The following is a 16,108-nucleotide window of genomic DNA, read 5'->3' as shown; positions in this document are numbered from 1 at the left end:
GAGTTGGTGCATGCACGTGCGCTTTCCTTCCAGGCTGTAGCAGGAATGTCACGCTTCCCGTCGTGGGGATCAAAGGATCTGTGATTTTCCCTCGAGGCTTTCCCACAGGGCTGTCCCACGTGCCACCGTGGTGTGAGTCGATCCTCGGCGTGAAAGATGAGCCAGTGCAGGGCAAAGAGGTTCCTCTGGAATGGACTGAGACATCTGGGGGACTCTTGGAATGGTGGTACGACCATGGAGTTCCTCTCGCCTTTCCTGTTGAGAGTGCCTCCTCTTGAGATGCGACGGGAACGCCGGGAATTCTTTCCCGTTGAAAGCAGGGAAAGGATCCCTCATCTCGAGCTCCGAGGGGGAAACGGGGCTCCTCTGGATGTGGGCGAGACCATCGTGCATCCTCTCGAGTCGAAACGGGTATGGCGGTGAACATCTTGAGTTGCAACAAGGGTGTGAAAGACCCTTTCGAAGGTCCAGAGGTTAGGTGTCATTAGTCTCCAGACGCCTCATCGGAAATAGGCCTCATCTCGCCTGGAAGGGAGAACTTCCTGGATTTTCTCGAGTTGCGGCAGGTGTTCTCGAGTTACGACGGGGACCTCAGGGACCCGCCCTGGTGGCCTCAGGAGAGGCCAGTCCCCATGCGAGTTGCTAGGGGGCCTCTCGGGATTCCTCTCCCGTCGATACCGGGGCCAAAAACCTTGTGTGGAGTCAGGGCCGGAACCGAGGATTCCTCTCATGGGCTGACATGGATCTTTGGGTACTTCTGGAGTCTCCCCAGGGGAATCAGGCCTCGTCTCGAGTGGGGGCATGCACGTGCCCTTTCCTTCCAGGCTGTAGCAGCAATGTCACGCTTCCCGTCGCGTGGATCAAAGGATCTGTGGTTTTCCCTCGAGGCTTTCCCTCGAGGCTTTCCCACAGGGCTGTTCCACGTGCCACCGTGGTGTGAGTCGATCCTCGGCGTGAAAGATGAGCCAGTGCAGGGCAAAGAGGTTCCTCTGGAATGGACTGAGACATCTGGGGTCTCTTGGAATGGTGGTTCGACCATGGAGTTCCTCTCGCCTTTCCTGTTGAGAGTGCCTCCTCTTGAGATGCGACGGGAACGCCGGGAATTCTTTCCCGTTGAAAGCAGGGAAAGGATCCCTCATCTCGAGCTACGAGGGGGAAACGGGGCTCCTCTGGATGTGGGCGGGACCATCGTGCTTCCTCTCGAGTGGAGACGGGTGTGGCGGTGAACTTCTTGAGTTGCAGCAAGGGTGTGAAAGACCGTTTCGAAGTTCCAGAGGTTAGGTGACATTAGTCTCCAGACGCCTCATCGGAAATAGGCCTCATCTCGCCTGGAAGGGAGGACTTCCTGGATTTTCTCGAGTTGCGGCAGGTGTTCTCGAGTTACGACTGGGACCTCAGGGACCCGCCCTGGTGGCCTCAGGAAAGGCCAGTCCCCATGCGAGTTGCTAGGGGGCTTCTCGAGATTCGTCTCCCGTCGATACCGGGGCCAAAAACCTTGTGTGGAGTCAGGGCAGGAATCCGACGACTCCTCTCAGGGGCTGACATGGATCTTTGGGTACTTCTGGAGTCTCCCCAGGGGAGTCAGGCCTCGTCTCGAGTGGGGGCATGCACGTGCGCTTTCCTTCCAGGCTGTAGCAGCCATGTCACGCTTCCCGTCGCGTGGATCAAAGGATCGGTGGTTTTCCCTCGAGGCTTTCCCTCGAGGCTTTCCCACAAGGCTGTCCCACGTGCCACCGTGGTGTGAGTCGATCCTCGGCGTGAAAGATGAGCCAGTGCAGGGCAAAGAGGTTCCTCTGGAATAGACTGAGACATCTGGGGGACTCTTGGAATGGTGGTACGACCATGGAGTTCCTCTCGCCTTTCCTGTTGAGAGTGCCTCCTCTTGAGATGCGACGGGATCGCCGGGAATTCTTTCCCGTTGAAAGCAGGGAAAGGATCCCTCATCTCGAGCTCCGAGGGGGAAACGGGGCTCCTCTGGATGTGGGCGAGACCATCGTGCATCCTCTCGAGTCGAAACGGGTATGGCGGTGAACATCTTGAGTTGCAGCAAGGGTGTGAAAGACCCTTTCGAAGGTCCAGAGGTTAGGTGTCATTAGTCTCCAGACGCCTCATCGGAAATAGGCCTCATCTCGCCTGGAAGGGAGAACTTCCTGGATTTTCTCGAGTTGCGGCAGGTGTTCTCGAGTTACGACGGGGACCTCAGGGACCCACCCTGGTGGCCTTAGGAGAGGCCAGTCCCCATGCGAGTTGCTAGGGGGCCTCTCGGGATTACTCTCCCGTCGATACCGGGGACAAAAACCTTGTGTGGAGTCAGGGCCGGAACCGAGGATTCCTCTCAGGGGTGAAATGGATCTTTGGGTACTTCTGGAGTCTCCCCATGGGAGTCAGGCCTCGTCTCGAGTGGGGGCATGCACGTGCGCTTTCCTTCCAGGCTGTAGCAGCAATGTCACGCTTCCCGTGGCGTGGATCAAAGGATCTGTGGTTTTCCCTCGAGGCTTTCCCTCGAGGCTTTCCCACAGGGCTGTCCCACGTGCAACCGTGGTGTGAGTCGATCCTCGGCGTGAAAGATGAGCCCGTGCAGGGCAAAGAGGTTCCTCTGGAATGGAATGAGACATCTGGGGGACTCTTGGAATGGTGGTACGACCATGGAGTTCCTCTCGCCTTTCCTGTTGAGAGTGCCTCCTCTTGAGATGCGACGGGAACGCCGGGAATTCTTTCCCGTTGAAAGCAGGGAAAGGATCCCTCATCTCGAGCTAGGAGGGGGAAACGGGTCTTCTCTGATTGTGGGCGGGACCATCGTGCTTCCTCTCGAGTGGAGACGGGTATGGCGGTGAACTTCTTGAATTGCAGCAAGGGTGTGAAAGACCCTTTCGAAGTTCCAGAGGTTAGGTGTCATTAGTCTCCAGACGCCTCATCGGAAATAGGCCTCATCTCGCCTGGAAGGGAGAACTTCCTGGATTTTCTCGAGTTGCGGAAGGTGTTCTCGAGTTACGACGGGGACCTCAGGGACCCGCCCTGGTGGCCTCAGGAAAGGCCAGTCCCCATGCGAGTTGCTAGGGGGCTTCTCGAGATTCGTCTCCCGTCGATACCGGGGCCAAAAACCTTGTGTGGAGTCAGGGCAGGAATCCGACGACTCCTCTCAGGGGCTGACATGGATCTTTGGGTACTTCTGGAGTCTCCCCAGGGGAGTCAGGCCTCGTCTCGAGTGGGGGCATGCACGTGCGCTTTCCTTCCAGGCTGTAGCAGCCATGTCACGCTTCCCGTCGCGTGGATCAAAGGATCTGTGGTTTTCCCTCGAGGCTTTCCCTCGAGGCTTTCCCACAGGGCTGTCCCACGTGCCACCGTGGTGTGAGTCGATCCTCGGCGTGAAAGATGAGCCAGTGCAGGGCAAAGAGGTTCCTCTGGAATGGACTGAGACATCTGGGGTCTCTTGGAATGGTGGTACGACCATGGAGTTCCTCTCGCCTTTCCTGTTGAGAGTGCCTCCTCTTGAGATGCGACGGGAACGCCGGGAATTCTTTCCCGTTGAAAGCAGGGAAAGGATCCCTCATCTCGAGCTCCGAGGGGGAAACGGGGCTCCTCTGGATGTGGGCGGGACCATCGTGCTTCCTCTCGAGTGGAGACGGGTATGGCGGTGAGCTTCTTGAGTTGCAGCAAGGGTGTGAAAGACCCTTTCGAAGTTCCAGAGGTTAGGTGTCATTAGTCTCCAGACGCCTCATCGGAAATAGGCCTCATCTCGCCTGGAAGGGAGAACTTCCTGGATTTTCTCGAGTTGCGGCAGGTGTTCTCGAGTTACGACGGGGACCTCAGGGACCCGCCATGATGGCCTCAGGAGAGGCCAGTCCCCATGCGAGTTGCTAGGGGGCCTCTCGGGATTCCTCTCCCGTCGATACCGGGGCCAAAAACCTTGTGTGGAGTCAGGGCCGGAACCGAGGATTCCTCTCAGGGGCTGACATGGATCTTTGGGTACTTCTGGTGACTCCCCAGGGAGTCAAGCCTCGTCTCGAGTGGGGGCATGCACGTGCGCTTTCCTTCCAGGCTGTAGCTGCTTTGTCACGCTTCCGTTGCGTGGATCAAAGGATCTGTGGTTTTCCCTCGAGGCTTTCCCACAGGGCTGTCCCACGTGCCACCGTGGTGGGAGTCGATCCTCGGCATGAAAGATGAGCCAGTGCAGGGCAAAGAGGTTCCTCTGGAATGGACTGAGACATCTGGGGGACTCTTGGAATGGTGGAACGACCATGGAGTTCCTCTCGGCTTTCCTGTTGAGAGTGCCTCCTCTTGAGATGCGACGGGAACGCCGGGAATTCTTTCCCGTTGAAATCAAGGAAAGGATCCCTCATCTCGAGCTACGAGGGGGAAACGGGGCTCCTCTGGATGTGGGCGGGACCATCGTGCTTCCTCTCGAGTGGAGACGGGTATGGCGGTGAACTTCTTGAGTTGCAGCAAGGGTGTGAAAGACCCTTTCGAAGTTCCAGAGGTTAGGTGTCATTAGACTCCAGACGCCTCATCGGAAATAGGCCTCATCTCGCCTGCGAGGGAGAACTTCCTGGATTTTCTCGAGTTGCGGCAGGTGTTCTCGAGTTACGACGGGGACCTCAGGGACACGCCCTGGTGGCCTCAGGTTAGGCCAGTCCCGATGCGAGTTGCTAGGGGGCCTCTCGGGATTCCTCTCCCGTCGATACCGGGGCCAAAAACCTTGTGTGGAGTCAGGTCCGGAACCGAGGATTCCTCTCAGGGGCTGACATGGATCTGTGGATACCTCGAGTGTCTCCCCAGGGGAGTCAGGCCTCGTCTCGAATGGGGGCATGCACGTACGCTTTACTTCCAGGCTGTAGCAGCAATGTCACGCTTCCCGTCGCGTGGATCAAAGGATCTATGGTTTTCCCTCGAGGCTTTCCCTCAAGGCTTTCCCACAGGGCTGTCCCACGTGCCACCGTGGTGGGAGTCGATCCTCGGCGTGAAAGATGAGCCAGTGCAGGGCAAAGAGGTTCCTCTGGAATGAACTGAGACATCTGGGGGACTCTTGGAATGGTGGTACGACCATGGAGTTCCTCTCGCCTTTCCTGTTGAGAGTGCCTCATCTTGAGATGCGACGGGAACGCCAGGAATTCTTTCCCGTTGAAAGCAGGGAAAGGATCCCTCATCTCGAGCTCCGAGGGGGAAACGGGGCTCCTCTGGATGTGGGCGGGACCATCGTGCTTCCTCTCGAGTAGAGACGGGTATGGCGGTGAACTTCTTGAGTTGCAGCAAGGGTGTGAAAGACCCTTTCGAAGTTCCAGAGGTTAGGTGTCATTAGTCTCCAGACGCCTCATCGGAAATAGGCCTCATCTCGCCTGGAAGGGAGAACTTCCTGGATTTTCTCGAGTTGCGGCAGGTGTTCTCGAGTTACGACGGGGACCTCAGGGACCCGCCCTGGTGGCCTCAGGAGAGGCCAGTCCCCATGCGACTTGCTAGGGGGCCTCTCGGGATTCCTCTCCCGTCGATACCGGGGCCAAAAACTTTGTGTGGAGTCAGGGCCGGAACCGAGGATTCCTCTCAGGGGCTGACATGGATCTGTGGATAACTCGGGTGTCTCCCCAGGGGAGTCAGGCCTCGTCTCGAATGGGGGCATGCACGTACGCTTTACTTCCAGGCTGTAGCAGCAATGTCACGCTTCCCGTCGCGTGGATCAAAGGATCTGTGGTTTTCCCTCGAGGCTTTCCCTCGAGGCGTTCCCACAGGGCTGTCCCACGTGCCACCGTGGTGTGAGTCGATCCTCGGCGTGAACGATGAGCCAGTGCAGGGCAAAGAGGTTCCTCTGGAATGGACTGAGACATCTGGGGGACTCTTAGAATGGTGGTATGACCATGGAGTTCCTCTCGCCTTTCCTGTTGAGAGTGCCTCCTCTTGAGATGCGACGGGAACGCCGGGAATTCTTTCCCGTTGAAAGCAGGGAAAGGATCCCTCATCTCGAACTACGAGGGGGAAACGGGGCTCCTCTGGATGTGGGCGGGACCATCGTGCTTCCTCTCGAGTGGAGACAGGTATGGCGGTGAACTTCTTGAGTTGCAGCAAGGGTGTGAAAGACCCTTTCGAAGTTCCAGACGTTAGGTGTCATTAGTCTCCAGACCCGTCATTGGAAATAGGCCTCATCTCGCCTGGAAGGGAGAACTTCCTGGATTTCCTCGAGTTGCGGCAGGTGTTCTCGAGTTACGTCGGGGAACTCAGGGACCCGCCCTGGTGACCGCAGGAAAGGCCAGTCCCCATGCGAGTTGCTAGGGGGCCTCTCGGGATTCCTCTCCCGTCGATACCGGGGCCAAAAACCTTGTGTGGAGTCAGGGCCGGAACCGAGGATTCCTCTCAGGGACTGACATGGATCTTTGGGTACTTCTGGAGTCTCCCCAGGGGAGTCAGGCCTCGTCTCGAGTGGGGGCATGCACGTGCGCTTTCCTTCCAGGCTGTAGCAGCAATGTCACGCTTCCCGTGGCGTGGATCAAAGGATCTGTGGTTTTCCCTCGAGGCTTTCCCTCGAGGATTTCCCACAGGGCTGTCCCACGTGCCACCGTGGTGTGAGTCGATCCTCGGCGTGAAAGATGAGCTAGTGCAGGGCAAAGAGGTTCCTCTGGAATGGACTGAGACATCTGGGGGACTCTTGGAAGGGCGGTACGACCATGGAGTTCCACTCGCCTTTCCTGTTGAGAGTGCCTCCTCTTGAGATGCGACGGGAACGCCGGGAATTCTTTCCCGTTGAAAGCATGGAAAGGATCCCTCATCTCGAGCTACGAGGGGGAAACGGGGCTCCTCTGGATGTGGGCGGGACTATCGTGCTTCATCTCCAGTGGAGACGGGTATAGCGGTGAACTTCTTGAGTTGCAGCAAGGGTGTGAAAGACCCTTTCGAACTTCCAGAGGTTAGGTGTCATTAGTCACCAGACGCCTCATCGGAAATAGGCCTCATGTCGCCTGGAAGGGAGAACTTCCTGGATTATCTCGAGTTGCAGCAGGTGTTCTCGAGTTACGACGGGGACATCAGGGACCCGCCCTGGTGGCCTCAGGAAAGGCCAGTCCCCATGCGAGTTGCTAGGGGGCCTCTCTGGATTCCTCTCCCGTTGATACCGGGGCCAAAAACCTTGTGTGGAGTCCGGGCCGGAACCGAGGATTCCTCTCAGGGGCTGACATGTATCGTTGGTTACATCTGGCGTCTCCCAGGGGAGTCAGGCCTCGTCTCCAGTGGGGGCATGCACGTGCGCTTTCCTTCCAGGCTGTAGCAGCAATGTCACGCTTCCCGTCGCGTGGATCAAAGGATCTGTGGTTTTCGCTCGAGGCTTTACCACAAGGCTGTCCCACGTGCCACCGTGGTGTGAGTCGATCCTCGGCGTGAAAGATGAGCCAGTGCAGGGCAAAGAGGTTCCTCTGGAATGGACTGAGACATCTGGGGGACTCTTGGAATGGTGGTACGACCATGGAGTTCCTCTCGCCTTTCCTGTTGAGAGTGCCTCATCTTGAGATGCGACGGGAACGCCGGGAATTCTTTCCCGTTGAAAGCAGGGAAAGGATCCCTCATCTCGAGCTACGAGGGGGAAACGGGGCTCCTCTGGATGAGGGCGGGACCATCGTGCTTCCTCTCGAGTAGAGACGGGTATGGCGGTGAACTTCTTGAGTTGCAGCAAGGGTGTGAAAGACCCTTTCGAAGTTCCAGAGGTTAGGTGTCATTAGTCTCCAGACGCCTCATCGGAAATAGGCCTCATCTCGCCTGGAAGGGAGAACTTCCTGGATTTTCTCGAGTTGCGGCAGGTGTTCTCGAGTTACGACGGGGTCCTCAGGGACCCGCCCTGGTGGCCTCAGGAGAGGCCACTCCCCATGCGAGTTGCTAGGGGGCCTCTCGGGATTCCTCTCCCGTCGATACCGGGGCCAAAAACCTTGTGTGGAGTCAGGGCCGGAACCGAGGATTCCTCTCAGGGGCTGACATGGATCTGTGGATACCTCGGGTGTCTCCCCAGGGGAGTCAGGCCTCGTCTCGAATGGGGGCATGCACGTACGCTTTACTTCCAGGCTGTAGCAGCAATGTCACGCTTCCCGTCGCGTGGATCAAAGGATCTGTGGTTTTCCCTCGAGGCTTTCCCTCGAGGCGTTCCCACAGGGCTGTCCCACGTGCCACCGTGGTGTGAGTCGATCCTCGGCGTGAAAGATGAGCCAGTGCAGGGCAAAGAGGTTCCTCTGGAATGGACTGAGACATCTGGGGGACTCTTGGAATGGTGGTACGACCATGGAGTTCCTCTCGGCTTTCCTGTTGAGAGTGCCTCCTCTTGAGATGCGACGGGAACGCCGGGAATTCTTTCCAGTTGAAAGCAGGGAAAGGATCCCTCATCTCGAACTACGAGGGGGAAACGGGGCTCCTCTGGATGTGGGCGGGACCATCGTGCTTCCTCTCGAGTGGAGACGGGTATGGCGGTGAACTTCTTGAGTTGCAGCAAGGGTGTGAAAGACCCTTTCGAAGTTCCAGAGGTTAGGTGTCATTAGTCTCCAGACGCCTCATCGGAAATAGGCCTCATCTCACCTGGAAGGGAGAACTTCCTGGATTTTCTCGAGTTGCGGCAGGTGTTCTCGAGTTACGACGGGGACCTCTGGGACCCGCCCTGGTGGCCTCAGGAAAGGACAGTCCCCATGCGAGTTGCTAGGGGACCTCTCGGGATTCCTCTCCCGTCGATACCGGGGCCAAAAACCTTGTGTGGAGTCAGGGCCGGAACCGAGGATTCCTCTCAGGGGCTGACATGGATCGTTGGGTACTTCTGGAGTCTCCCCAGGGGATTCAGGCCTCGTCTCGAGTGGGTGCATGCACGTGCGCTTTCCTTCCAGGCTGTAGCAGCAATGTCACGCTTCCTGTCGGGTGGATCAAAGGATCTGTGGTTTTCCCTCGAGGCTTTCCCTCGAGGCTTTCCCACAGGACTGTCCCACGTGCCACCATGGTGTGAGTCGATCCTCGGCGTGAAAGATGAGCCAGTGCAGGGCAAAGAGGTTCCTCTGAAATGGACTGAGATATCTGGGGAACTCTTGGAATGGTGGTACGACCATGGAGTTCCTCTCGCCTTTCCTGTTGAGAGTGCCTCCACTTGAGATGCGACGGGAACGCCGGGAATTCTTTCCCGTTAAAAGCAGGGAAAGGATCCCTCATCTCGAGCTACGAGGTGGAAACGGGGCTCCTCAGGATGTGGGCGGGACTATCGTGCTTCCTCTCCAGTGGAGACGGGTATGGCGGTCAACTTCTTGAGTTGCAGCAAGGGTGTGAAAGACCCTTTCGAACTTCCAGAGGTTAGGTGTCATTAGTCACCAGACGCCTCATCGGAAATAAGCCTCATCTCGCCTGGAAGGGAGAACTTCCTGGATTTCTCGAGTTGCAGCAGGTGTTTTCGAGTTACGACGGGGACTTCAGGGACCCGCCCTGGCGGCCTCAGGAAAGGCCAGTCCCCATGCGAGTTGCTAGGGCGCCTCTCGGGATTCCTCTCCCGTCGATACTGGGGCGAAAAACCTTGTGTGGAGTCAGGGCCGGAACCGAGGATTCCTCTCAGGGGCTGACATGGATCTTTGGGTGCTTCTGGAGTCTCCCCAGGGGAGTTAGGCCTCGTCTCGAGTGGGGGCATGCACGTGCGCTTTCCTTCCAGGCTGTAGCAGCAATGTCACGCTTCCCGTCGCGTGGATCAAAGGATCTGTGGTTTTCCCTCGAGGCTTTCCCTCGAGGCTTTGAACAGGGCTGTCCCACGTGCCACCGTGGTGTGAGTCGATCCTCGGCGTGAAAGATGAGCCAGTGCAGGGCAAAGAGGTTCCTCTGGAATGGACTGAGACATCTGGGGGACTCTTGGAATGGTGGTACGACCATTTAGTTCCTCTTGCCTTTCCTGTTGAGAGTGCCTCCTCTTGAGGTGCGACGGGAACGTCGGGAATTCTTCTGCGTTGAAAGCAGGGAAAGGATCCCTCATCTCGAGCTACGAGGGGGAAACGGGGCTCCTCTGGATGTGGGCGGGACCATCGTGCTTCCTCTGGAGTGGAGACGGGTATGGCGGTGAACTTCTTGAGTTGCAGCAAGGGTGTGAAATACCCTTTCGAACTTCCAGAGGATAGGTGTCATTAGTCACCAGACGCCTCATCGGAAATAGGCCTCATCTCGCCTGGAAGGGAGAACTTCCTGGATTTCTCGAGTTGCGGCAGGTGTTCTCGAGTTACGACGGGGACCTCAGGGACCCGCCCTGGTGGCCTCAGGAAGGGCCAGTACCCATGCGAGTTGCTAGGGGGCCTCTCGGGATTCCTCTCCCGTCCATACCGGGGCCAAAAAACTTTTGTGGAGTCAGGGCCTGAACCGAGGATTCCTCTCAGGGGCTGACATGGATCTTGGTGTACTTCTGGAGTCTCCCCATGGGAGTCAGGCCTCGTCTCGAGTGGGGGCATGCACGTGCGCTTTCCTTCCAGGCTGTAGCAGCAATGTCACACTTCCCGTCGCATGGATCAAAAGATCTGTGGTTTTCCCTCGAGGCTTTCCCACAGGGCTGTCCCACGTGCCACCGTGGTGTGAGTCGATCCTCGGCGTGACAGATGAGCCAGTGCAGGGAAAAGAGTTTCCTCTGGAATGGACTGAGACATCTGGGGGACTCTTGGAATGGTGGTACGACCATGGAGTTCCTCTCGCCTTTCCAGGTGAGAGTGCCTCCTCTTGAGATGCGACGGGAACGCCGGGAATTCTTTCCCGTTGAAAGCAGGGAAAAGATCCCTCATTTCGAGCTACGAGGGGGAAACGGGGCTCCTCTGGATGTGGGCGGGAACATCGTGCTTCCTCTCGAGTGGAGACGGGTATGGCGGTGAACTTCCTGAGTTGCAGCAAGGGTGTGAAAGACCCTTTCGAAGTTCCAGAGGTAAGGTGTCGTTAGACTCCAGACGCCTCATCGGAAATAGGCCTCATCTCGCCTGGAAGGGAGAACTTCCTGGATTTTCTCGAGTTGCGGCAGGTGTTCTCGAGTTACGACGGGGAACTCAGGGACACGCCCTGGTGGCCTCAGGAAAGGCCAGTCCCCATGCGAGTTGCTAGGGTGCCTCTCGGGATTCCTCTCCCGTCGGTACCGGGGCCAAAAACCTTGTGTGGTGTCAGGGCCGGAACCGAGGATTCCTCTCAGGGGCTGACATGGATCTTTGGGTACTTCTGGAGTCTCGCCAGGGGAGTCAGGCCTCGTCTCGAGTGGGGGCATGCACGTGCGCTTTCCTTCCAGGCTGTAGCAGCAATGTCACCCTTCCCGTCGCGTGGATCAAAGGATCTATGGTTTTCCCTCGAGGCTTTCCCTCGAGGCTTTCCCACAGGGCTGTCCCACGTGCCACCGTGGTGTGAGTCGATCCTCGGCGTGAAAGTTGAGCCAGTGCAGGGCAAAGAAGTTCCTCTGGAATGGACTGAGTCATCTGGGGGACTCTTGGAATGGTGGTACGACCATGAAGTCCCTCTCGCCTTTCCTGTTGAGAGTGCCTCCTCTTGAGATGCGACGGGAAAGCCGTGAATTCTTTCCCGTTGAAAGCAGGGAAAGGATCCCTCATCTCGAGCTACGAGGGGGAAACGGGGCTCCTCTGGATGTGGGCGGGACCATCGTGCTTCCTCTCGAGTGGAGACGGGTATGGCGGTGAACTTCCTGAGTTGCAGCAAGGGTGTGAAAGACCCTTTCGAATTTTCAGAGGTTAGGTGTCATTAGGCTCCAGACGCCTCATCGGAAATAGGCCTCATCTCGCCTGGAAGGGAGAACATCCTGGATTTTCTCGAGTTGCGGCAGGTGTCCTCGAGTTACGACGGGGACCTAAGGGACCCGCCCTGGAGGCCTCAGGAAAGGCCAGTCCCCATGCGAGTTGCTAGGGGGCCTCTCGGGATTCCTCTCCCGTCGATACCGGGGCCAAAAACCTTGTGTCGAGTCAGGGCCGGAACCGAGGAATCCTCTCAGGGGCTGACATGGATCTTTGGGTACTTCTGGAGTCTCCTCAGGGGAGTCAGGCCTCGTCTCGAGTGGGGGCATGCACGTGCGCTTTCCTTCCAGGCTGTAGCTGAAATGTCTCGCTTCCTGTCGTGACAATCAAAGGATCTGTGGTTTTCCCTCGAGGCTTTCCCTCGAGGCTTTCCCACAGGGCTGTCCCACGTGCCACCGTGGTGTGAGTAGATACTCGGCGTGAAAGATGAGCCAGTGCAGGGCAAAGAGGTTCCTCTGGAATGGACTGAGACATCTGGGGGACTCTTGGAATGGTGGTACGACCATGGAGTTCCTCTCGCCTTTCCTGTTGAGAGTGCCTCCTCTTGAGATGCGACGGGGACGCCGGGAATTCTTTCCCATTGAAAGCAGGGAAAGGATCCCTCATCTCGAGCTACGAGGGGAAAACGGGGCTCCTCTGGATGTGGGCGGGACCATCGTGCTTCCTCTCGAGTGGAGACGCGTGGGGCGGTGAAATTCTTGAGTTGCAGCAAGGGTGTGAAAGACCCTTTCGAAGTTCCAGAGGTTCGGTGTCATTAGTCTTCAGTCGCCTCATCGGAAATAGGCCTCATCTCGCCTGGAAGGGAGAACTTCCTGGATTTTCTCGAGTTGCGGCAGGTGTTCTCAAGTTACGACGGGGACCACAGGGACCCGACCTGGTGGCCTCAGGAAAGGCCAGTCCCCATGCGAGTTGCTAGGGGGCCTCTCGGGATTCCTCTCCCGTCGATACCGGGGCCAAAAGCCTTGTGTGGAGTCAGGGTCGGAACCGAGGTTTCCTCTCAGGGGCTGACATGGATCTTTGGGTACTTCTGGAGTCTCCCCAGGGGAGTCAGGCCTCGTCTCGAGTGGGGGCATGCACGTGCGCTTTCCTTCCAGGCTGTAGCAGCAATGTCACGCTTCCCGTCGCGTGGATCAAAGGATCTGTGGTTTTCCCTCGAGGCTTTCCCACAAGGCTGTCCCACGTGCCACCGTGGTGTGAGTCGATCCTCGGCGTGAAAGATGAGCCAGTGCAGGGAAAAGAGTTTCCTCTGGAATGGACTGAGACATCTGGGGGACTCTTGGAATGGTGGTACGACCATGGAGTTCCTCTCGCCTTTCCAGTTGAGAGTGCCTCCTCTTGAGATGCGACGGGAACGCCGGGAATTCTTTCCCGTTGAAAGCAGGGAAAAGATCCCTCATTTCCAGCTACGAGGGGGAAACGTGGCTCCTCTGGATGTGGGCGGGACCTTCGTGCTTCCTCTCGAGTGGAGACGGGTATGGCGGTGAACTTCCTGAGTTGCAGCAAGGGTGTGAAAGACCCTTTCGAAGTTCCAGAGGTTAGGTGTCGTTAGACTCCAGACGCCTCATCGGAAATAGGCCTCATCTCGCCTGGAAGAGAGAATTTCCTGGATTTTCTCGAGTTGCGGCAGGTGTTCTCGAGTTACGACGGGGACCTCAGGGACACGCCCTGGTGGCCTCAGGAAAGGCCAGTCCCCATGCGAGTTGCTAGGGTGCCTCTCGGGATTCCTCTCCCGTCGATACCGGGGCCAAAAACCTTGTGTGGAGTCAGGGCCGGAACCGAGGATTCCTCTCAGGGGCTGACATGGATATTTGGGTACTTCTGGAGTTTCCCCAGGGGAGTCAGGCTTCGTCTCGAGTGGGGGCATGCACGTGCGCTTTCCTTCCAGGCTGTAGCAGCAATGTCACGCTTCCCGTCGCGTGGATCAAAGGATCTGTGGTTTTCCCTCGAGGCTTTCCCTCGAGGCTTTCCCACAGGGCTGTCCCACGTGCCACCGTGGTGTGAGTCGATCCTCGGCGTGAAAGATCAGCCAGTGCAGGGCTAAGAGGTTCCTCTGGAATGGACTGAGACATCTGGGGGACTCTTGGAATGGTGGTACGACCATGGAGTTCCTCTCGCCTTTCCTGTTGAGAGTGCCTCCTCTTGAGATGCGACGGCAACGCCGGGAATACTTTCCTGCTGAAAGCAGGGAAAGGATCCCTCATGTCGAGCTACGAGGGGGAAACGGGGCTCCTCTGGATGTGGGCGGGACCATTGTGCTTCCTCTCGAGTGGAGACGGGTATGGCGGTGAACTTCTTGAGTTTGCAGCAAGGTGTGAAAGACCCTTTCGAAGTTCCAGAGGTTAGGTGTCATTAGTCTCCAGACGCCTCATCGGAAATAGGCCTCATCTCGCCTGGAAGGCAGAACTTCATGGATTTTATCGAGTTGCGGCAGGTGTTCTCGAGTTACGACGGGGACCTCAGGGACCCGCCCTGGTGGCCTCAGGAAAGGCCAGTCCCCATGCGAGTTGCTATGGTGACTCTCGGGATTCCTCTCCCGTCGAAACCGGGGCCAAAAACCTTGTGTGGAGTCAGGGCCGGAACCGAGGATTCCTCTCAGGGGCTGACATGGATCTTTGGGTACTTCTGGAGTCTCCCAAGGGGAGTCAGGCCTCGTCTCGAGTGGGGGATGCACGTGCGCTTTCCTTCCAGGCTGTGCAGCAATGTCATGCTGCTACACTCTTTGCCCTGCACTAGCTCATCTTTCACGCCGAGGATCGACTCACACCACGGTGGCACGTGGGACAGCCCTGTGGGAAAGCCTCGAGGGAAAGCCTCGAGGGAAAACCACAGATCCATTGATCCACGCGATGGGAAGCGTGACATTGCTGCTACAGCCTGGAAGGAAAGCGCACGTGCATGCCCTCACTCGAGACGAGGCCTGACTCCCCTGGGGAGACTCCAGAAGCACCCAAAGATCCATGTCAGCCCCTGAGAGGAATCCTCGGTTCCGGGCCTGACTCCACACAAGGTTTTTGGCCCCGGTATCGACGGGAGATGAATCCCGAGAGGCCCCCTAGCAACTCGCATGGGGACTGGCCTTTCCTGAGGCCACCAGGGCTGGTCCCTGAGGTCCCCGTCGTAACTCGAGAACACCTGCCGAAACTCGAGAAAATTCAGGAAGTTCTCCCTTCCAGGCGAGATGAGGCCTATTCCCGATGAGGCGTCTGGAGACTAATGACACCTAACCTCTGGAACTTCGAAAGGGTCTTTCACACCCTTGCTGCAACTCAGGAAGTTCACCGCCATACCTGTCTCCACTCGAGAGGAAGCACGATGGTCCCGCCCACATCCAGAGGAGCCCCGTTTCCCCCTCGTAGCTCGAGATGAGGGATCCTTTCCCTGCTTTCAACGGGAAAGAGTTCCCGGCGTTCCCGTCGCATCTCAAGAGGAGGCACTCTCAACAGGAAAGGCGAGAGGAACTCCATGGTCGTACCACCATTCCAAGAGTCCCCCAGATGTCTCAGTCCATTCCAGAGGAACCTCTTTGCCCTGCACTGGCTCATCTTTCTCGCCGAGGATCGACTCACACCACGGTGGCACGTGGGAAAGCCCTGTGGGAAAGCCTCGAGGGAAAGCCTCGAGGGAAAACCACAGATCCTTTGATTCACGCGAAGGGAAGGGAGACAATGCTGCTACAGCCAGGAAGGAAAGCGCACGTGCATGCCCCCACTCGAGACGAGGCCTGACTTCCCTGGGGAGACTCCAGAAGTACCCAAAGATCAATGTCAGCCTCTGAGAGGAATCCTCGGTTCCTTCCAGATTCCACACAAGGTTTTTGGCCCTGGTATCGTCGGGAGAGGAATCCCGAGAGGCCCCCTAGCAACTCGCATGTGGACTGGCCTTTCCTGAGGCCACCAGGGCGGGTCCCTGAGGACCCCGTCGTAACTCGAGAACACCTGCCGCAACTCGAGAAAATCCAGGAAGTTCTCCCTTCCAGGCGAGATGAGGCCTATTTCCGATGAGGCGTCTGGAGACTAATGACACCTACCCTCTGGAACTTCGAAAGGGACTTTCACACCCTTGCTGAAACTCAAGAAGTTCACCGCCATACCCGTCTCCACTCGAGAGGAAGCACGATGGTCCCGCCCACATACAGAGGAGCCCCGTTTCCCCCTCGTAGCTCGAGATGAGGGATCCTTTCCCTGCTTTCAACGGGAAAGAATTCCCGACGTTCCCGTCGCATCTCAAGAGGAGGCACTCTCTACAGGTAAGGCGAGAGGAACTCCATGGTCGTACCACCATTCCAAGAGTCCCCCAGATGTCTCAGTCCGTTCCAGAGGAACCTCTTTGCCCTGCGCTGGCTCATCTTTCACGCCGAGGATCGA

This window comes from Capricornis sumatraensis, unplaced genomic scaffold, assembly GCF_032405125.1.
Source record: "Capricornis sumatraensis isolate serow.1 unplaced genomic scaffold, serow.2 scaffold10, whole genome shotgun sequence".
NCBI classification, from domain to species: domain Eukaryota; kingdom Metazoa; phylum Chordata; class Mammalia; order Artiodactyla; family Bovidae; genus Capricornis; species Capricornis sumatraensis.
This window is presented reverse-complemented; position numbering follows the sequence as displayed.